Raw genomic sequence first — 24228 nt, 5'->3', positions numbered from 1 at the left:
ATTCGAGTGTTTCCGCTCTCGATGACGGGCAGTGACACACTGAGCCCGCAGAGCGCCAGGACACCCAGAGCCCTCCGCCTTGTGACGCCACGCCGCCCGAAGGCTCCTCGTCATTGGTCTATATTGTCACGTGACCCTACCTGGCGTCAGAATCAACTGACGGCAGGCGTCACGCTCCTTTGGCGGGAAGTGGAAAGCTTCGACGCCATTTTGTAACACCAAAAGGGCGTAATCCACTTGTAAAACCAAACTAAATCAGAAAAATTCACTGCCTACTCGATAACTTTCTATACTTTTATATATATCAAAATGTTCCCTGAGCATCAGAGAACGTGCAAGTCGCAGAGATATAACTCTTGATGCCGGGACAGGAAAGACATAGGGGTGGGACACCGTCACAGTACCTAACACAGGGGTCTGACACGAGTGATTAGGAATATGTGGTGGACGATGTCGAGAGTGTGTACAGTACACGCACCTCACCTGGCCTCCCACGCTGCCCTGGGTCAACACCACTGGAGTTACCATCACCATCTGTCACCGGACGTAAGTCTACTGGGTGATACTAAATGCTATGAGTCATTTTCTGGATTTAATACCATAGACTCAGATACAAGCAGTGTTGATGAACTGCATACAAGGGGGGGCTATAGTGTTACTATGCGGAGTTTTGCTGCCCCAGCACAAGCACTGCCCCTGCCCAAGACAGCGCCAGCATCTCACGCGGCCTGACGACAAAGCGTCCTCGTCATCAGGTGTTTGTGGTAGGCCTGTACTATGCAAAACAGTCTAATCTCCTGGCATGCCCCCGCACAGCTTTAGCACAAGACGTAGTAGCCATGGTGTTGGCGCCCGTGCTGGTGGTGCTCGTGCTGGTGTTGACCGTGGTGTTGGCACCAAAACAAAAAATACGGGTGTTATTGTTTGGCAGGATTGTGAGAATTTTGTAGCACAAATTCTAGCATTTGAATATTCAAATGTTGGTGTGATACCCTTATTCCCCTATACTAATGATGATATCCCTGAAATTGATTATTTTATGGCATATTTCGATCAACCATTCATGGACCATCTCGTTGCAGAGACGAACCAATACGCTCTGGAACTCACTGACTCTGGAATTTTACATGCCTTACAGGAAGCCGGTCGGCCGAGCGGACAGCACGCGGGGCTTTTGATCCTGTGGTCCTGAGTTCGATCCCAGGTGCCGGCGTGAAACAATGGGCAGAGTTTCTTTCACCCTATGCCCCTGTTACCTAGCAGTAAAATAGGTACCTTGGTGTTAGTTGTCAGGGGCTGCTTCCTGGGGGTGGAGGCCTGGTCGAGCACCGAGCCGCGGGGACACTAAAAAGCCCCGAAATCATCTCAAGATAACCTCAAGATAAAATGCGTCTCCGATTGACACGTTGGAAAGACACGACTATTGAGGAAACGTATGTGATTTTAGCGTTGAGCATGATGATGAGGCATGCAGATAAACACGTGATCCAGGATTTTTGGAACAAAGAAAGCCTTGTTCCTACCCCTTATTCAACATGGACATGTCTCGTGATAGGTTTCTGCTGCTTCTCAGGTGCCTCCACTTTGAGAACAATGCTATGGAAGAGAGACACGACAGACTGGAAAGTGCGGAAGATATTTAGTGAACTGAGAGGAAAGTTTCGTGACTATTTTGTACCAGCACAGAGTGTCTTGACTGAAGAATCGCTAGTCCTCTTCAAGGGACAACTCACGTTCACGCAGTACATTCCATTAAAGAGGCACTAGATGAACAAATCCACAAGGGCAGTGACGAGGATTCGAACCTACGTCCGAGAGCATCCCAGACGCTGCCTTAATCGACTGAGCTACGACATGGTAGTTGTGTACAGCAACTTACATGTCGAGATCGTCAAGATCCACACGGCTTCTCAAGCAGTGTCGTGAAAACACTCATTGAACCGTTGCTGAACAAGGAGCATATCCTGTTCACAGACAATTATTATACCAACCCCGTGCTAACCAGAGTCCTTTTTGTCCACAACACCGGCGTATGTGGCACTGTCAATGCCCACAGGAGGGAAATGCTAGTGTTTTGCATTGGTATTGCAGTGGCTGATTGCCAACTGAGAAAGTGTGATAAAATGTTATCAGTGTGCTGGAGGGACAGACGCGAGGTGAATATGTTGACAACGATTCACACCGGTGTCATGTTGGACAACTATTCACTTTGCAACCTTGTTGCAAAGTGAACTTTGCAACAAAGTTGCTAATGTATAAACCTGATTGGTTCATTTATTACAATGTAAATATGCGGTTTGTAGATAAATGTGACATGATGGTTGGTGCCGTCGAGTGCGTGAGAAAATCTGTGAAGTGGACAAAGAAATTGTTTTCCACCTCGTTGACGTTGCAGTGCCGAACTGTTTCAACACGTATCTCGTGAAATATGGCAGGAGACAACTTATCCGTACATACAGTGTTGCTCTAGTGTTACAACTACTGGTGAGGTATGGGTGGAGGGCTATGTTGTGACGCATGGGGAAGGGGGGGAGGCCTCACTCAGTTCCAGACAGACTCAGGGGTAAAGAACACCTTGCTGTACACAAGCTTGGTTATATGCCAAGCACAGGCACACGAGAAAAGGGTAAACATCCTTGCGTTGTTTGCAAGAACACGCAATGTAGAGAACAGAAGCGAAGATCCATCTGCACCTGGTGCGTTGAGTGCAAAGTTGCCTTGTGATCTGTTGACTGCTTCAGTGATTATCACACACTTACGCAGTTCTAAGTGTGTTGACAGTGACTATAGTTTGTGATAGTGTACAGTGTGTTAAATAAGTTGCAAATATAAATAATTGAACATATAATATAGAAAATATGAACAATATCTGTGGACACATTTGTGATACATGTAAAACATTTTCTTTGAACAGTACGGATGTTCTATTTCCTGAATATTGTAAACCTGCTCAATATATATAGAATTAGCCAGAAAAAAACAAAGAAATGTATTTGTAATTGTACAGAAAAAATCATCATAAAATTATTTGCGGTAACTCGCGCTTGTTGAATCTGGCGCACGACTGCCTGCGGGAGGCTACGGAACGGACAACCACTAAGCTGTGACGGCACCCAACATATTCTGGACACCACTGCGGCTAAAGTAAGTACATTTGTGCAATATTTTCAACATATATGTGATCAGGGGAGGGTATTTAACACTTTTCGAAAAAAAATAATTTTGTCAAAGAATTTCTTTTCTACGCACAGCGGGAATATCATATTTTAAAAAATGAAATCAAAGACAACAAAGCGCAACTACTTCATGCTACAAACGAATGGAGAAACAGCAACATCGACGAAAGTCTCCGTACTCCCATTGAACAACACCTCGACATCCTCACAGACCGACATCACCTCAGCACTGAAACAAGGATAATCAAGAAACTAACAACGTTATATGGAGGACCTATGGCAATTCCACGACCAAGAGATGGCTTCCTGAACCTTGCAGGAATCAACCTCACTGAGGACCAAATCACTCTCCTAAATCTGGGTATAAACTGTCACGTTATGTCCAGACCGAGTGAGATGGCCCGGAAAGTGGAGTTGGAGATTCTGTTGGACGACATATTCGACCTCGAAGCACAAAAGAAGGTCACCACCAAAGATACCTTACAAGCAGAACTTATTGCGGAAGGAGGAAAGAATCGAGGCAACTACAGAAGCACCATACTGTTCCCCGAGCTCAAAGCGGCAGCTAAGAGCCTTCGTGAGAACAAGGAGATAGTTGTCAGGAGAGGCGACAAGTCGCCAATATACGTCATTCTTAAAAAAGACGAATATCTGGCGAAAATGAACCTCATACTCTCTGACCAAACTAAATTCCAAAGGGTAACGAAGGACACTACAGCCGAACTGAAAGCAAAGGTCAACAAATTGATTGAAACTGTGAACGCCAAGAAATCTGGACTCCACCTGCCAAAGATTATTGGGGAATATAAACCTGGATATGCGTATGGAAATGTCAAGACACACAAGCCTGGAAACCCACTTCGGCCAATCATCAGCCAGATCCCCACACCCACGCACAGACTGGCGAAACGAATCAACGGCTTGCTGACTCCTTATGTCCCTTGCGCATTCAGCCTGAAGTCTCCAAAGGAATTTGTTGACTTGCTGCGGGGAACACGGGCCACATGGATAAGAGCCTCGTTGGACGTAGAATCTCTGTTTACCAACGTACCTGTGGATGAAACGATCGGGATGATAGCCGACAGAGTGTACCGTGATCTGGCCTGTACTTGCAAACTTCTACATGGGTACCATCGAGCAAAAAGTCTTAGTCGACATGAACTTGAAACCGGCCATATACTGCAGGTATGTTGACGACATTTTTACACAGGTACCTGATGTCAGACATCTGCAGGAGCTGAAGGAGGCATTTGAGCAGAATTCTGTGTTGCGTTTCACTTACGAGATGGAGAAGGATGGGAAGCTGCCCTTTCTAGATGTAACAGTCATGGAAAGGAGCGGAGTTTTCCACACTGCAGTCTACACTAAGGAAACAAACATAGGAATATGCCTGAATGCCAACAGTGACTGCCCGGACAGATACAAGAGGAGTGTTGTTAACGCTTATGTCGACCGTGTCCTCAGCCACAGCTCAGAATGGAAGCAAGTCGACGAAGAATTCTGTAGGGTAAGGCAGGTCCTAGTCAACAACGGCTTCTCCAATGGTTTCGTGGAAGACATCATAAGAAGGAAAGTGAAACGCCATGCAACCTCTGAAGAAACAACTAACACAACACCTATACCCCCTATTAGACTATTTTACAGGAACTTCTTTTCCACAGCCCATAAAACGGAGGAAAGGGTCCTGAAAGATATTGTCAGTAGAAACGTTATCCCTACAGACAAAAATCAGAAGATACAACTGACCATTTACTATAAAATCAGAAAAACGGCCAGCCTACTCATGAGAAACTCTCCAGACACAAAGCAGAACGCTTTAAAAGAGACCAACGTCGTCTATGCCTTCAAATGCTCTCTTGGGGATTGTAAGCCTCAAAAAAAACAGTATATAGGCAAGACAACAACATCTCTTTCCAGGCGTTTAACGATGCATAAGCAACAGGGCTCCATTAAGGAACATATAATCTCTTCCCACAAACAAACCATCACCAGAGAAATCTTAGCAAACAACACAGAAATCTTCGATAGATACAGCGATAGCAGGTGGCTTGTCGTCTGCGAGGCACTACACATCAAGGAGTCAACACCAGCAATCAACAGCCAATTAATGCACAACTATATTCTACCCACTTCAAGACTCCGCTCCAATAGAGAAGCATCAAGAAATATGGACCAATAGGCTTTCTACAATTACTTCCACTCAATACCTATTGTTTCGTGTTCTGTCTTGTGTTAGAATTTAATACCCATTTAATACCCATTGTTGAAAGTTCGTTTTCACCTCATCCACCTCACCCAAATGTTGATATAAACTCGAAGATGTGCAAAGCTCTGTTCAGTTTCAGTTGTGTGTTTGTTATTTTAAGTCTTTGAAAATGTAATAAGTTTTACGAAACGCGCTCAAGTGTCGCGTCAGACTAGAAATAAAAATGAATTTTGGAGAATTGATCTTTGAATTACCATCAACAGTGAAAAGAAGTGTAAGAAAGATAGAGAAAATTCGTGTTAGAATTATTAATCTTACGTTTTCGGTCATATTTAATAATCATCCCTTTCTCGCAAATTCGTAAACTCAATATTGACTTATTAACTACGTGCATAGGTGATATACTAAACATAATAGATACCCTTAAAAAGCTTCATAGAAAACACCGACCTTACCTAACCTTGTTAGTATCTTAAGATAAGCATCTTATTGCTTCGTAATTACAATTATTACTTAACCTATTCCTATAATAGGTTAAGTAACAATTGTAATTACGAAGCTATAAGATGCTTATCTTAAGATACTAACAAGGTTAGGTAAGGTCGGTGTTTTCAATGAAGCTTTTTAAGGGTATCTATTATGTTTAGTATGTCACCTAGTGTTATGATCTCAGCCTGCAGGAGAAACGAGTCTCCCTCTTTGAGAGTTATTCATCAAGCCTGACCTGATTAGTAGGTCTAGAAAATATTGAGGTGATAACCCATTTGTAAAATGGTTGCTTGGATATATATAACAATTTAAGATTATGGGCAATGAAGAAGAAAACAGATAAATGACTGGCTAGGAGATGTGAACATTTTGCTGGAGGCGTGAGGCTCGCTTCTGGAGGGGCTTTGACCTCACTTGAGGCCAGACATCGCAGGGGAAAGCCACGCTCCGTTGAGCTCCCGTTAGAAGGGAACCCCTAGTGATATATCTCCAAGAGAAGAGAAGTGTGCAGACGTACCAGCTGTGGAACCGAGCTGGGAACGTTGTGGTCTCAAGTCGTGGGCGATGAGAAGTGTTTATTAAACCACCCAGAGGCATTATTGTGGGCCGCGGCAGCGCCCTGACCACAAGCTTCGTCAGAGGGAGGAGTGCCCTCGACTAGGCAATCTGTGGTAAGCACGATATACGCCAGTTCATAGTGATTGCTTGTAGTTTGTCGTGTGCCCAGCGACAGTAGAAATGTTTATTGATAAATTAGACATGTTGTAATAAGGCAGAAGGCCTGAAATAAGAGAGTGGAGAGGGAGGAACACGGAGCGACGTCCGTCCCCTCTGAGCGCTGGCGGGCAACTGAGGGAGCCTGGCTCCTGACGGTGAAGGACCCTCCCTGAGTGAGGAGGCCCACCAGGCGAGGTGGAGTATGGACCCGCCCAAAACGGGGGAGTCCACTTTCACAGTATGTAGAGGACAGATAGAGGTTTGAGGCAAACCTATTGTGTGATTATTTTTGTTTATGTGTTAAAGGGGAAACATTTTTATTGGAGTGTCGATGGGTTGCAGGTTTGTCTTTGGGGAAGAAGTTGCTGAGAACTTCGAAGCCAGCACAGAAGGAGTAGTTGATGAGACTCCCAGGTAGTGGAACAGAGGACCTCGAGCTGTGAGGAGAAGCAGTGAAGAGGAGTGTCACGTGCTTCTGTAGAGGTGGCGAAGCATCATAGTTGCTCGAGGGAACTTCATGGTGTAGCAGCCAAGAGAGCTGTGGAGGACCCTAGCAGAAGGGTGAAGCACCGTAGTTGCTCAAGGAAACTTCATGATAGCAGCCTGGAGGAGCTGCAGAGGATCCTGGTAGTTAAGCCCGGAAGAACCTGAAGATATCAGGGTAGTGAACTTCCAGAAGTGGAAGGGAAGTTCTGGTGGATTACTTGTAGGGAGTGATAGTGTTTGGTTGTCATTAGCGTGCAAGACGCAGTGAGAGGTGAGTGGTTGTTTGCATTCTCACGTCAATGAGTGTTTTATACTGAAGTTTAGAGTTGCAGGCGTAGGCTGGATTACCTACAGATGCATGTGTTCTAGGACTGATAGAGTGATCGATTGATCATTGTTGTGTATCAAGGAACGTTTATAATGATATATGTTATTGCATTCACATGCTGATTTTCTTTGTACACATTTATAGATACATATATATATTCTCTTGCTGATGGTGCAACAGTGTATGTAGACTTGATCAACTTGAGGAGGTTGATTGTATCAGGTGGCGAACAGGGAGATAGGATACTACTTGATAAGCTGATGATAGAGTTCTGATGATGTTGGAGTGCAACCTGATTGTAATAGTATAGAGTATAGGATTCATTATTATTATATGTGTATATGTATTGTGTACGTGCTTTGTCCAGTAAATGTATTTCAATTTGCTGGTGTTTGCCCTTGTCCTAGTGAGGCTTCCCATGAAATAGTACGGAAGAAGAGAGAGAGAGAGAAAGAACCAAGAACCACTGCTGTGGACAGGGTAGAAGGCAATACTAATAAGTCAAAGGGGGATTGAGGAGATCATATATATATATATATATATATATATATATATATATATATATATATATATATATATATATATATATGCGAACAAGCCTGAATGGCCTGAATTTTGACGGCCGTGATGGTCAAGCGGATTAAGGCGCCCTGTAGTTACCAGTTGCGTTGCTTCTGGGAGTATGGGTTCGAGTCACTTCTGGGGTGTGAGTTTTCATATTCATATATATATATATATATATATATATATATATATATATATATATATATATATATATATATATATATATATACACATATATATATGTATATATATATATATATATATATATATATATATATATATATATATATATATATATATATATAATATATATATATATAATATATATATATATATATATATATATATATATATATATATATATATATATATATATATATATATATATATATATATATAACATATATATATATATTTATATAAGTTTTGCACAAATGCAGACTAAATAACTTAGTAGTTTCTTTAGTAGAAATTATTTCAACTAGTCTTGAACTAGTCAGTAGTGCATTATATTATTCCTTATTTTGCTAACCCTGCAACAGGGTGGGATCCAAGTACCATATATTTACTATTGTGCTACCCTGCTATTACAACCACCTATTATTGTGCTATTACAACCACCCCCACCACACTACCACCACCACACACTACCACCACCACCACCATCACACACTACCACCACCACCACCACACCTTACCACCACCACCACCACCACCACACACTACCACCACCACACACTACCACCACAACCACTACACATTACAACCACCACCACACACTACCACCACCACCACACACTACCACCACCACATACACATTTCCACCGCCACCACACTCTACCACCACCACCACACATTACAACCACCATAACACACTACCACCACCACCAAACACTACCACCTCCACGACACACGACAACCACCAGCATCACACACTACCACCACCACCACACTCTATACCCACAAACATACACTACCACCACCACACACTACCACCACCACCACACACAACCACCACTACCACCACACATTTCAACCACCAAAACACACTACCACCTCCACCACACACTGCCACCACCACACACTACCACCACCACCACACTCTATAACCACCACCACCACACACTACCACCATCACCACACACAACCAACACCACCACACATTACAACCTCCATAACACACTACCACCACCACCACACACTACCACCACCACCACCACCACACTCTATAACCACCACCACCACACACTACCACTATCACCACACACAACCACCACCACCACACATTACAACCACCATAACACACTACCACCTCCACCACACACTGCCACCACCACCACACACTTCCACCTCCTCCACACACGACAACCACCACCATCACACACTACCACCACCACCACCATACACTACAACAAACACCACACACTACCACCACCACCTCCACACATTACCACTGTAACACCACTATGAAAGGGAGCTGTAACACCCATGATCCCCCCCCCTAGAGTTCTCACCCAGGAAAGCCTTTTCCAAGAGGTCAGCCCAGATGACCTCTGGGTTATCTTGTATGTTGATTAAAAAATTCCTGTGTTACTCTTAGTCAGCTAGTTTCAAGTATGTAATATTTCATGATACTCTTGTCAAACATTGCAATGGAATTAGACCCCAGATTCTTATGTGTAAACATCCATGGATCTCCCCCTTTTAGCCAGGTCAGAGGTCAGCCACACTCGTAAATAATAATTCCTCTCCTAAACAGTGTATGGTGAATGTCAAAAAGGCTTGATGGAAAAATTCTTGAGTGTTTGTGCACGTGTAGCCGACCTCTTACATTTTTGGTGTAGGTAGCAACAGCAAATCTTCCCCCCCCCCCTTTTGGTTTGTATATATTGGTCCTGTAGAAACTTAGAGACAGTGCCGGACACCAGTGTCAGGAGTGAATCTGTGAGAACATCGCACAGTCAGGGAGGAACAGAGTGAATCCACCGGAGGGAGAGACAGAGGTCTTAAGGTACAGTGTGATCTCTGATGGTTTTGTTCCATGTCTAAATTTCTTAACTATTGGCCAGTGTTAGAGTAGGATTTATAGTGGTGATTAGCATAATTTTGTTCTCAATAAACTTTTGTTAAATTTCCCGTCTGTGTCAATTGTTGAAACCTCTTAGCCTTTTGGATAGAGTGGGCTGAAAACCGTCCCATAACTAATGACAGTTATAGAAAGTACTCTCCAAGTCAAGCAATGTTTCTTGTCTTGTTGCTTGATATAGTCTCAATGGTCAAGGCAGATGGTGGCAGCGTTTTTTAATCCTGTGTTGCATTTCCTTGTTGGCAGTGTACCTTTTGGTTCCAGTGTAACCATCATATGTCAGCTCATATTACAGAGTTCAATAACAGTGTTACCAAGTGCAACCGATAGGAAGTGTTACTGAGTATAAGTAGTAGTACATATATTATTTAGTTGATATTCATAGTGGTGTTACACCACCACCACAACTCACTACAACCACCACAACACAATACCATCTACCACACACTACCACCACATACTACCAACACCACACACTACCACTACCACCACCAAGGTACCTGCTGCGTGGTGGTCGTCTTGTTGACGGTGTGGTGCGGCCATTGGCCGGGGCCTGGCGGGTGTCATGGCGTCGACTAGTGGTGGCCGTGTTCGCCGGGTCGACACCACCCGGCTTGATTTTTCGGCCCCCATTGACTGGCCCTTGGTGGAGGTTGCCCTTATGGACGTCATGGGTGTTGAGTACCAAGATCTCTACGGTGTTGAGAAACTTTCCCCTACCCGGGTGGCGGTGACATTCTCCTCGGCGCAGGCGTATCAGCTGTTTGTGCGTCGATGGGGTACACGGACGCATGTACTTCCAGGTTCTGCTGTGACGGTGGAGGTCTCCGATCCGTGGGGCCCCCTGACGTATGTGAGCGTTCATGGTGCGCCGGTGCAGTTTCCTGAGGAGGAGCTGTCCGCCGCGTTCCGTCGGTATGGTGAGGTGGTGGGGCAGCGTCATGCCTGTCTGCTTAGTGGGCGCCTGAAGGGGCTCCGTATGGGTGCCCGTACTTTGCGCATGCGGCTCTCTGGGGCTATTCCCTCTCGGGTGGCTGTGTGTGGGTTTTATGTGCGTGTGTTCTACCAGGGGCAGACTCGCTCCTGTTTCCGGTGTGGTGAGGTAGGCCATTTCGCTGCAGCTTGCCGTGCCCCTCGCCCGGAGGACCCATCGGTTTTCCATGCGGATGATTTTCCACTTCTGCCGGAGGCTGGGGCGCCCCCAGCGGGCCCGGGCTCTGTGGGTGTGCCTCTGGAGGCGTCGTCCCCAGCTGTCCCTACCTCTCCGTCTGCTGCTGGGTCCTCTGCTCTGTCTGTTGACTCTGATGCTCTCGCGGCTCCTGCTTCGGGTGCGCCTATGCTGGTGGCGGCGGAGGTACATCGCGACCCGAGTGTCTCCTTGGAATCCGACGTGTGTGGTGTAGTGCCGGAGGGCGACCCGTGTGCAGTGGCCAGTGTGCTTCCCGAGGCCAGGGGCGGTGTTGATACTGTGTCTCCTGACGGCCAGCCTAGCGGTGTTCCTGCTGCTGGTGCCGTGGCGCAGCCGCCTGCTGTCACTTGTGCTGTGCCTCCTGTGGTTGCATTGGGCTCTTCTGTTCCTCGACGAAAGCGTGCTCCGAGGGATCGGTCGCACAGCAGGGGCCCCCTGGGAAGAGGATCGAGGCTTCGGGTGGTGTGCCTTTGGCTGGTGCTCCTCCCTCCGCTTCTCCAGTGGTTCCTCCTCCCCCTTCGGAAGCGGGATCTGGGGATGAGCGGGGCATTGAGCGTGGTGTCGGGCTCGGGGCGGCGGAGGCAGGGGAAAAACTGTGGATGGTGTCCTCGACGCCTGGGGCGCCCTCTTCGCATGGTGTATCTCCTGTGATTTTGAAGGCGGTTCCTGGCCGGTCGTCTTCCAGGGTGCGGCAGGGGGTTGAGCCTGGTGGTGTGGATGTGGCTCCCGCTGCGGGTGCGGTTGTGTCCCCTGGGGGATGCGTTGGGTTGGGGGTGTCCTGAGGTTCTCCCGATGGCGCCCTCTGTTGTCTGTGCGTCTTTGAATGTTCGTGGTTTGAATGATCTTGGGGTCCAGTTGGGCCTGTTGGATGTTCTGCAGGAGCAGCGTGTGGATGTGGCTCTGATCCAGGAGCATAATGTTCGTGAGGTGTCTGTGCTGCAGTGTTTAAGTGCGCATTTTCATGTTGTGCTCAACCCGCCGAGGACGTCCTTCGGGGGGACGCTTATGTTGTTTTCTAGGAGGGCTTCCTTCTCCGTGCTTCACACGGAGATGGATGAAGATGGGCGGGTTTTGTTTGTGAGGGTTGAGTTTTTGGGGGTCGTTCTTCCGTTCCTGACGGTGTACGCCCCCTCGGGGGTGGCTCGCCGTCGGGAAAGGGAGGAGTTTTTTCGGGTGGGGCTTCTCCCTTTCCTGCGTCATGATACGCGGAGTATGGTTTTTGGTGGTGATTTTAACTGTGTGACGAGTGCGCGGGACTGTAGTAGCGCCCGCCCGCAGAATGTCTCGGGTGCGCTGCTGGAGGTGGTGCGTTCTTGCGGTTTCAAGGATGCTGCTGTGCTCTATGGGGGCGAGTTGTCCTTTACTTTTGCTGCGCATGGGGCGCGTTTGCGGATTGATCGCGTGTATGTTACTGGCGGGGGGTGTTCTGTGTTTGCTTTCCACACTGTCCCGGTTGCTTTCTCGGACCATAGTCTCGTGGTGGTCCGGGTTGGTGTGCCCAGTCAGGTACGGGTCGGCGCGGGGTAGTGGAAGCTGAATTGTGGGTTGTTGCGTTCTCCGAGGGTTTGTGGGCAGTTTCGGGTTTGGTGGGTCGGGGTTCTCGCCCGGCGGTGTGATTTTCCTTCTGTTTTAGATTGGTGGGAGTGGTGTAAGGAGCAATGTCGGTTGTTTTTTCGGGTGGCTGCCAAACGTGAGGCTGCTGGAAGGTTTGGGTTGCTGCGGTTGTTCCAGGCGAGGCTTTCGCGGTTGTATGTGCGGTACAATGCTGGGATTGACTGTTTTGGGGAGATTGCGGAGTGTAAGGAGCGTATTTGTGGTTTGCGGAATGAGTGGGCCGAGGGTGTTCGTGTGCGTGCTCGTGTGAGTGAACGTGTTGACGGGGAACGGCTCTCTCCTTATCTTTTAGGGAAGGTGAGGGCTGCGCGGGACGGTGTTCTTTTTACGGCTCTGCAAAGGCCGGATGGGTCTGTTGTTTCGGACACCGGTGGTGTGTTGCATTATGTGCGGCAAGAGTTGGTTGCGCTCTATGGGGAGGTGGTAGGGGACGACGCGATTGCGGAAGGTTTTTTGGGTGGTTGTGCTCCGGGGTTGTCTGCTGCTGATTGTGTTGGTTTGGAGGAAGATGTTTCGTTGGGGGAGCTTTTCGGTGTGGTGAGGTCGTTTCGTTCCGGGAAGGTGCCGGGCTCGGATGGTCTTCCTGTCGAGTTTTATGTTGCCTTTTGGGATGTGTTGGGTGATGTTCTTTTGGAGGTGGTCCGGACTTGCCTCCGGGGGTGCGTTCTGCCTGTATCTCAGTGCGTTGGGATTGTGCGGCTGCTCCCGAAGCCGGGCGATTTGCGGTTCTTCTCGAACTGGAGACCCATTACTTTGTTGAATGTGGACTATAAGATCCTGTCCAAGATTTTAGCTGGTCGGTGTCGCCGTGTGGTTGCGTCTGTGGTTTCTGTGGAACAGTTTTGTGGTGTTCCAGGTCGCTCATTACTGCAGTGCAATGCGTTATTTCGGGATGTGCTTCTGTACGTGTCGGGCTCTCGCTTGTCTGCAGCGATGCTTTGCCTGGATTGGTCTTAGGCTTTTGACCGTGTTTCGTTAGCTTTTGTTTTTCGTGTGTTAGAGAGGCTTGGTTTTCCGCCTTTGTTTGTTCGTTGGGTGCGTATGTTGTACGCTCAGTGTTGCAGTCGGGTTTGCATCAATGGGTTCTTGAGTGCTCCTTTCCCTGTCCGCCGTTCGGTGAGGCAGGGTTGTCCGCTTTCCATGCTCCTTTATGTGCTCTTTCAGGAGCCTTTTTTTCGGGCGGTCAAGGCTTGTGCGTTGATCCGTCCCCCCCGGCTGCCTTCTGATCTTCGGTTACCCATCTGCGGTTATGCGGATGATACCATCCTGTTCGTGGCCTCTGCTGGTTCTGTTCGGGCTGTCCAGGTCGTGGTTGAGAGGTTTGAGTTGGCCACTGGGGCCCAGGTCAATCGTGCCAAATCTGGTCTTATGGGTATCGGTGGGTGGTCCTCTCGCCTTGTGTGGGAGGGGTCTTGGTTTCCGGTGGTCTCCTCTCTGCGAGTTCTGGGGATCACCTGGTTCGCTTCTTACGAGAGATCTTTGGAATTTCATTGGGGTGCGGTTTCTCGTAGTGTTGGTGTTGCGGTTGGGTTGTTGGCTGCGCGCCCATTAACAATTTATCAGCGGGCGTTGCTTGTTACTTGTAAAGTTCTGTCACGTGTCTGGTTCGTGGCTCGGTGTTTCCCCCTAGTTCGCCGGCTGGCTCTGGGGTTGGAACGTCAGGTTTATAGGTACGTGTGGTGTGGTCGTTACCACCCGGTTCGTCGCTCGACGTTGGTGTTAGCGGTGCGGGAAGGTGGGGTTGGTATTCCTGATGTGTTTACCAGGGCTCGGGCGCTGTTCTGGGTCTCGTTGCGTCAGGGTTTAGCGTTGGGTGGGGGGCTCAATGCTTTGTGTATTTTTTATTGTTCGGTCCGGTTTAGTTTTTTGGTGGATTGCGGTGTTTGTCGGGAGGTGGCCTTTTGTACCCCTCCTGTTTACTCCTGGGCGGTAGACATTCTTCGGGCTGTCTGTCGTTGTCCGGGTTATATGTCTCTCTCAGTGAAGGCGATTTATGGGGTTCTATTTTGTCGTGTTCAGCCGCGGGTGGAGTCTTTATTCCCGTGTTGGGATTGGGGGGAGGTGTGGGCGGCGTTAGGGGCGCGGTTTTTGGCACCGCAGCAGCGGGAGTTGTTGTTTCGCATGTTGCATTTGTCGTTGGCGACAAATGACCGGTTGTGCATGCTGGGTTTGCGTGCCTCTGACGTATGTGTCCACTGTGGTTTGCCTGAAACTCAGTTACATGTTTTCTATTTTTGTGAGAGGCTGAGTGGTTTGCTTGCTTGGTTTCGTGCTGTGTTGGCCGTGGTTTGTGGGCCGGGATGTCGGGGTGGTTTTTTGCCGTTTTTGTTTTTGTCTTTTCCGCGGGGCTCTCGACGGGTGCGTAATACGCTCTGTCTTCTTGTCGCTGACTATGTGTATTGTGTGTGGGTTGGCCGGAGGGAGGGTTATGGGGTTGATAGGGTTTTGGGGTTTTTGAGAGGGCGCTTACGGTTCACCTGGTGGTGGCTGCAGCGTGCTTTTCCGGATGATTTTTGTGGTTGGTTTACTGGTGCGTATGTTCGTGGGGCTGCTTTTGAGTGATTGGTCGTGGGTTGGGCTCGTGGATGTTGGCTGTGGGTTGGTTGGGTGGGTCTGGTTCCGGTTTGTTTTCGGTCCCCGGTCCTCCGATGGGCCTCCTCGGCGGGGGTTGGGCGGGGTGTGTGTGTGTGTGTGGTTGTTTTGTTTCTGTTGTGGTTGCTCCTGTGGGTGTGTTTCGTTTGGGTGTGCTTGTGTGTGGGTGTGGTTTTTATGTTTTCCCTGGCTCCTGCGTGGGCCTTTTTGTTTGCCTTGTATGGGTTTTATGTTTTGTGCATTTTTGTTCTTTATGGTATGTATGCTTATGTGCTCCTCTGTCTTTGGAGCGTGCCTCTTCTGTCTTTTGTGATTTTCTGTGTGGGGGTTGGGGTGCCCGGGTTATGTTTTGTCCTCCCCCCCTCCCCCCCTTTTCATGTACTACTGTTCCTGTGTTATGAGTGTTTTTTTGCCATTACTGATTGTTATTTCTCTTTTTATGTGCCTTGTACTTTGCCTTGTGCTATTTATGTATTATTTATCTGTTCTTTCTTGATTTGTGTTTTGTGTTCTGCCTTTGTATTATGTCTTTTTAATTATGCATGAGGAAACGGAGTAAGAAAATAGAAATGTACTCAGTTATTTCTGTTTGACTTTCAATGTTCTGTATTTCCATGTTTTTTGTTTAATGTAGTTTTGTAATTTTGCCTCTTAGGGGTTTCGGAGGCCTGTTGTTCTGTACTTTTATGCACCTGTGTTTGGGTTGTTGGGCTGGGCTTGTATGTGCGTTCTCCTTTTGTATTTCTGTACTTAAGGTTGTGTGGATGTGCCTATGTTTTATGTTATTTCTATTGTGTGCTATTTATGTCATGTTCTGTTTTTTGTGGTAAATACTGTCCCCGTTTCTGGGTTCTCTTTTTTTTTTTGTGCCTTGTGTCATGTGTTTTCTTTCTTGGTTTTTGTTGGGTATGTTTAGTGTATCCGTGTTTACTTCCTTTATTATATTGTCCTGTGTATGTTCATAACTTGTTTGTTCGGCGGGTGTCTGTTTTGTACATTGTGTATTCTTTTATAAAAAAAAAAAAAAAAAAAAAAAACTACCACCACCACACACTACCACCACCACCATACATTACAACTTCCACGACACACTACCACCACTACAACACACTACCACCACCACCACACACTACAATCACAATCGCACACTACAACTATTACCTCAACATAACCACCACCACACACCACAACCACCACCACACTACCACCAGCACCACACACTACAACCACCCCCACACACTACCACCACCACCAGACACGGCAACCACCACACACTACCACCACCACCACACACTTCAACTACAACCACAAATTACAACCACCCCCACAACACTACCACCACCACCACCAACACACATTACATCCACCACCACACACGACATCCACCACCACCACCACACACGACCACCACCACCACACACCACCACCACCACACTCTACAACCACCAACATACACTACCACCACCACCACACACTATCACCACCACACACACTACCACCACCACACGCTACCACCACCATTACACTTTACAAACACCACCACACACTAACTCCATCACCACACACTACCACAACCCCCACACATTACAACCACATCTACAAACTACCACCACCACCACCACCACAACACATTACAACCACTACTACACACTACCACCAACATCACACACAACAACCACCACCTCATCCTATTACCACCACCACCACACACTACAACCACCACCACACATTATAACCACCACCACACACTACCACTACCTCCACACAATACAACCACCACCAAATATTGCAACCACATCCACACACTACCACCACCACCAAACAATACTACCACCACCACACAGTACCACCACCTCACACGACAACCACCACCAAAAAACACTACCACCACCACCATACACTACCACCACCACCACACAATACCACCACCACCACACACTACAACTACCATCAGAGAATACCACCACCACCACACACTAACAACCACCACACACTAACACCACCACACACACTGCCACCACCACCACACACTGCCACCACCACCACACACAACCACCAACACCACATATTACCACCACCACCACATACTACCACCACCACCATACTTTACAACCACCACCACACACTACCACCACCACCCCACTCTACTACCACCACACAAACACTACCACCAACACCACGCACTACCACCACCACCACACATTACAACCACCATAACACACTACCACCACCACAAACTATTACAACCACCACACACTACCTCCACCACCACACACTACAACCTCCATAACACACTACCACCACCACCACACACTACCACCACATACTACCAACACCACACACTACCACTACCACCACCACACACTACCACCACCACCATACATTACAACTTCCACGGCACACTACCACCACTACAACACACTACCACCACCACCACACACTACAATCACAACTGCACACTACCACTATTACCTCAACATAACCACCACCACACACCACAACCACCACCACACTACCAGCAGCACCACACACTACAACCACCCCCACACACTACCACCACCACGAGACACGGCAACCACCACACACTACCACCACCACACACTTCAACTACCACCACAAATTACAACCACCCCCACAACACTACCACCACCACACACTACTACCACCACCACCAACACACATTACATCCACCACCACACACGACATCCACCACAACCACCACACACTACCACCACCACCACACACCACCACCACCACACTCTACAACCACCAACATACACTACCACCACCACCACACACAATCACCACCACCACACACACTACCACCACCACCCCACGCTACCACAACCGTTACACTTTACAAACACCACCACACACTAACTCCACCACCACAACCACCACACATTACAACCACATCTACAAACTACCACCACCACCACCACCACCACAACACATTACAACCACTACTACACACTACCACCAACATCACACACAACAACCACCACCTCATCCTACTACCACCACCACCACACAATACAACCACCACCACACACTACCACTACCTCCACACAATACAACCACCACCAAATATTGCAACCACATCCACACACTACCACCACCACCAAACAATACCACCACCACACAGTACCACCACCTCACACGACAACCACCACCAAAAAACACTACCACCACCACCATACACTACCACCACCACCACACAATACCACCACCACCACACACAACAACTACCATCAGAGAATACCACCACCACCACACAATAACACCACCACACACTGCCACCACCACCACACACTGCGACCACCACCACACACAACCACCAACACCACATACTACCACCACCACCACCATACATTACAACCACTACCACCACCACCCCACTCTACTACCACCACATAAACACTACCACCAACACCACACACTACCACCACCACCACACATTACAATCACCATAACACACTACCACCACCACACACTATTACAACCATAACACACTACCACCATCACCAATCTCCATCATCATCACCACACACTACCACCACTACGGACTACAACACCACCACGCACTACCAACACCACCATTACACATTACTACTACCACCACACATATCAACCACCACCAAACACTACCACCACCACCACACATTACATGTACCAACACACACTACCACCACCACCACCACACAATTCAACCACCACCACACAATGCAACCACCACCACACACTACCACTACCACCACACACTACCACCACCACCACACACTACCACCACCACACTATCACCACCAAAACCACAACCACATATTACCACCAACACCTCACACTGCAACCACCAAAACTCACTACAATCACCACCACACACCACCACTACCACTACCACCACTTACACACGATACCACAACCCCAACACACTACCACCACCTCACATTACAACCACCACCACACATTCCAACATCCACTACACATTACCACCACCACATTTTGCAAGAACCCCCACCACCACCACACACTATCACCACAACCACATACTACCACCACTACACACTACCACCACCACTACATACTACCATCACACACTACCACAACCACCACACACTACCACCACCACTACACATTACAACCACCACCACACACTACCACCACAACCACAAATTACAACCAGCACCACACACTACCACCATCACCACACACTACCACCACCACCACACACTGCCACCACACACTAACACTACCACCACACATTACAACCACCACCACACACTACCACCATCACCCACATCCAGTTGTTGCTGGTGCACCCCACACCCACCTGTTGCTGGTGCCCCCCCACACCCACCTGTTGCTGGTGCCCCCCACACCCACCTGTTGCTGGTGCCCCCCACACCCACCTGTTGCTGGTGCCCCCCCGCACCCACCTGTTGCTGGTGCCCCCCATACCCACCTGTTGCTGGTGTCCCCCACACCCACCTGTTGCTGGTGCCCCCCACACCCACCTGTTGCAGGTGCCTCCCACACCCACCTGTAGCTGGTGCCTCCCACACCCACCTGTTGCAGGTTCCTCCCCCACCCAGCTATTGCTGGTGCACCCCCACACCCACCTGTTGTTGGTGACCCCCACACCCACCTGTTGCTGGTGCCCCCCACACCCAGCTGTTGCTAGAACCCCCCAGCAAGAACAGGTGGGAACTAAAGAGCAGAGAAAGATACCAGAGCGCCAGGAATGAATACGTCAGGGTGAGAAGAGAGGTAGAGAGGCAATATGAAAATGACATAGCGAGCAAGACTCAACCCAAGCTGCTGCATAACCACATCAGGAAGAAAACAACAGTGAAGGAACAGGTAATGAAACTGAGGATAGGGGCAGAATTATTCACTACAAACGACAAGGAAGTGTGTGAGGAACTCAATAAGAAATTCCAGGAGATCTTCACCTCAGAGCAAGGAGAAGTCCCAGAGATAAGAGAGGGAACATTAAACCAGACACCACTAGAGGAGTTTATGATTACCAGTGGGGAGGTGAGGAAGCATCTGCTAGATGTGGACGTGACAAAGGCTATAGGCCCGGATGGAATCTCACCATGGATTCTAAAGGAAGGAGCAGAGGCTCTGTGCCTGCCACTCTCCATAATGTACAACAAGTCACTGGTAACAGGTGAACTGCCAAAAATTTGGAAGGCGGCCAATGTAGTCCCAATATACAAAAAGGGTGATAGGCAGGAGGCACTGAACTACAGGTCAATGTCCCTAACTGCATCCATCATCTTGCATTCCATGCAAGATGATGGAGATGATTGTGCGAAAAAATCTAGTGGAACATCTGGAGCGGAAGAACTTTGTAACACAACTTCATCACGGGTTCAGATTTGGCAAATCATGCTAAACAGGTTTAATTGAGTTCTATGACTAGGCAACAAAAAACAGGCAAGAGAGAGAGGATTGGGCAGACTGCATATTTCTGGACTGCCAGAAAGCTTTTGACACAGTACCACACAAGAGACTAGTGCACAAACTGGAGATGCAGGCAGGAGAAAAAGGAAAGATACTTCCCTGGGTAAAGTAGTACCTAAGCAACAGGACACAGCAAGTCACCATGTGGGGTGAGGACTCGGAGTGGCGGGGAGTCACTAGTGGAGCCCCACAGGGATCAGTCCCTGGACCTATCCTGTTTCTGAAACCTGTCTCCTGAAGCCCACATCAATAGAATATCATCAGCGGCCTATGTGAGGCTGGCTAACATAACTGCTTTCAGAAACCTGTGTAAGGAATCCTTCAGAACTTTAAGCCAAATGAGACACAGAGACTTTAGAAAGAACTTTTTCAGTGTCAGAGTAGTTAACAGGTGGAATGCATTAGTCAGTGATTTGGTGGAGGCTGACTCCATACACAGTTTTAAATGTAGATATGATAGAGCCCAGTAGGCTCAGGAATCTGTACACCAGATGATTGACAGTTGAGAGGCGGGACCAAAGAGCCAAAGCTCGACCCCTGCAAACACAAATAGGTACTCACCAATGTCGGGGTGTCTCTCTAGCCAGTCACCACCAAGTATTAGTAGTGATAAACGTTACTTACTGTAGCCCCCACGGGTCTGCACTCGATCCTCACGGTGCCACTGTTCACCAGGAGAGTCTCTCAGTCTGTCTCCAGCTGGCCTCGTAGCCTATAGACGAGTGAGAACAAGATCCCTTCACTTGATCATGTGCCCGTCCCGACAGAGGGCTCTACCGCTCACTATAGGTCGCCAACTGGTGTTTACCGTGTCCAGTAGCACCTCAGTAGAATAGTAGTAATATAGTAGTGGCCCCAGGGAAAACTAATCAATTTGGTAACAGGTAAGTATATGTTTATATCACTCACTCTTAGATAGTCTCAATAGCAACAAGGTAATAGAGGGTTGACACAAAAACGGTGGTGGTTTGTAGTTTACTTAAAAGATCAAAGAATCACAACTCTGCATCAACAACATGGCAAAGGAATAAATGAGCAGCCTTCTCTCCGCCTCTTCACAGTTCTGGAACACTCCCGGAATGGCAACACTCCCAGTTGACGTGCGTTCCGACACTATTATTCCTATTATTATTATTCGGCGCCTATTATTCCCTCGTATTCACAGTATATCACAACACTGGCATAATCACAGTTGACCACTAGGCATAGGAATACTACTATTTAATAATTCCAGTATATATAGTTTACTTTATCAATATTTATAAAAACCAGGTAACTCTAGGCACACAGCCTTACCCTATTAAATTGTATATACATATATATATATATATATATATATATATATATATATATATATATGGTAATCTCGGATGGTAATCTTGGGCATAGCATTTTATCAAATCACCTCATTCTTTGGGGCACACGTGAGGAACACAAATGCAAACAAGCCTGAATGGTCCCCAGGACTATATACAACTGAAAACTCACACCCCAGAAGTGACTCGAACCCATACTCCCACAACTGGTATGTACAGGGACGCCTTAATCCTTAGCATTTGTGTTCCTCACGTGTGCCCCAAAGAATGAGGTGATTTGATAAAATGCTATGCCCAAGATTACCATCCGAGTGCCGGCGGGGAAGTGGTTCATATAGCCTCGGCTATCACTTCCTTATGTCCGGTCGTGATGGTCAAGCGGATTAAGGCGTCCCTGTACATACCAGTTGTGGGAGTATGGGTTCGAGTCACTTCTGGGGTGTGAGTTTTCAGTTGTATATAGTCCTGGGGACCATTCAGGCTTGTTTGCATTTGTGTTCCTCACGTGTGCCCCAAAGAATGAGGTGATTTGATAAAATGCTATGCCCAAGATTACCATCCAAGTGCCGGCGGGGAAGTGGTTCATATAGCCTCGGCTATCACTTCCTTATGTCCGGTCGTGATGGTCAAGCGGATTAAGGCGTCCCTGTACATACCAGTTGTGGGAGTATGGGTTCGAGTCACTTCTGGGGTGTGAGTTTTCAGTTATATATATATATATATATATATATATATATATATATATATATATATATATATATATATATATATATATATATTATTAAATATGACCAAAAAAGTAAGATTAATAATTCTAACACGAATTTTCTCGATCTTTCTTACGTTACTTTTCACTGTTCATGGTAATTCAAAGATCAATTCTCCAAAATTCATTTTTATTTCTAGCCTCACATGACACATGAGCGCGTTTCGTAAAACTTATTACATTTTCAAAGACTTTAGTTTACAAACACACAACTGAACTGAATAGAGCTTACACATCTTCGATTTTATATCTACATTTGGGTGAGGTGGATGAGGTGAAAACAAACTTTCAACAATGGGTATTGAATGGGTATTAAATTCAAAGACAAGACAGAACACGAAACAATGGGTATTGAATGGAAGTAATTGTAGAAAGCCTATTGGTCCATATTTCTTGATGCTTCTATATTGGAGCGGAGTCTTGAAGTGGGTAGAATATAGTTGTGCATTAATTGGCTGTTGATTGCTGGTGTTGATTTCTTGATGTGTAGTGCCTCGCAGACGTCGAGCCGCCTGCTATCGCTGTATCTATCAATGATTTCTGTGTTGTTTGCTAAGATTTCTCTGGTGATGGTTTGGTTGTGGGAAGAGGGTATATGTTCCTTAATGGAGCCCTGTTGCTTATGTATCGTTAAACGCCTGGAAAGAGATGTTGTTGTCTTGCCTATATACAGAGTTTTTTGAGGCTTACAATCCCCAAGAGGGCATTTGAAGGCATAGACGACGTTGGTCTCTTTTAAAACGTTCTGCTTTGTGTCTGGAGAGTTTCTCATGAGTAGGCTGACCGTTTTTTTTGTTTTATAGTAAATCGTCAGTTGTATCTTCTGATTTTTGTCTGTAAGTAATAACGTTTCTATTAACAATATCTTTCAGGACCCTTTCCTCCGTTTTATGGGCTGTGGAAAAGAAGTTCCTGTAAAATAGTCTAATAGGGGGTATAGGTGTTGTGTTAGTTGTTTCTTCAGAGGTTGCATGGCGTTTCACTTTCCTTCTTATGATGTCTTCCACGAAACCGTTGGAGAAGCCGTTGTTGACTAGGACCTGCCTTACCCTACAGAGTTCTTCGTCGACTTGCTTCCATTCTGAGCTGTGGCTGAGGGCACGGTCGACATAAGCGTTAACAACACTCCTCTTGTACCTGTCCGGGCAGTCACTGTTGGCATTCAGGCACATTCCTATGTTTGTTTCCTTAGTGTAGACTGCAGTGTGGAAAACTCCGCTCCTTTCCATGACT

The sequence above is a fragment of the Procambarus clarkii genome, chromosome 14, assembly GCF_040958095.1.
Source record: "Procambarus clarkii isolate CNS0578487 chromosome 14, FALCON_Pclarkii_2.0, whole genome shotgun sequence".
In the NCBI taxonomy this organism is placed as follows: Eukaryota; Metazoa; Arthropoda; class Malacostraca; order Decapoda; family Cambaridae; genus Procambarus; species Procambarus clarkii.
This window is presented reverse-complemented; position numbering follows the sequence as displayed.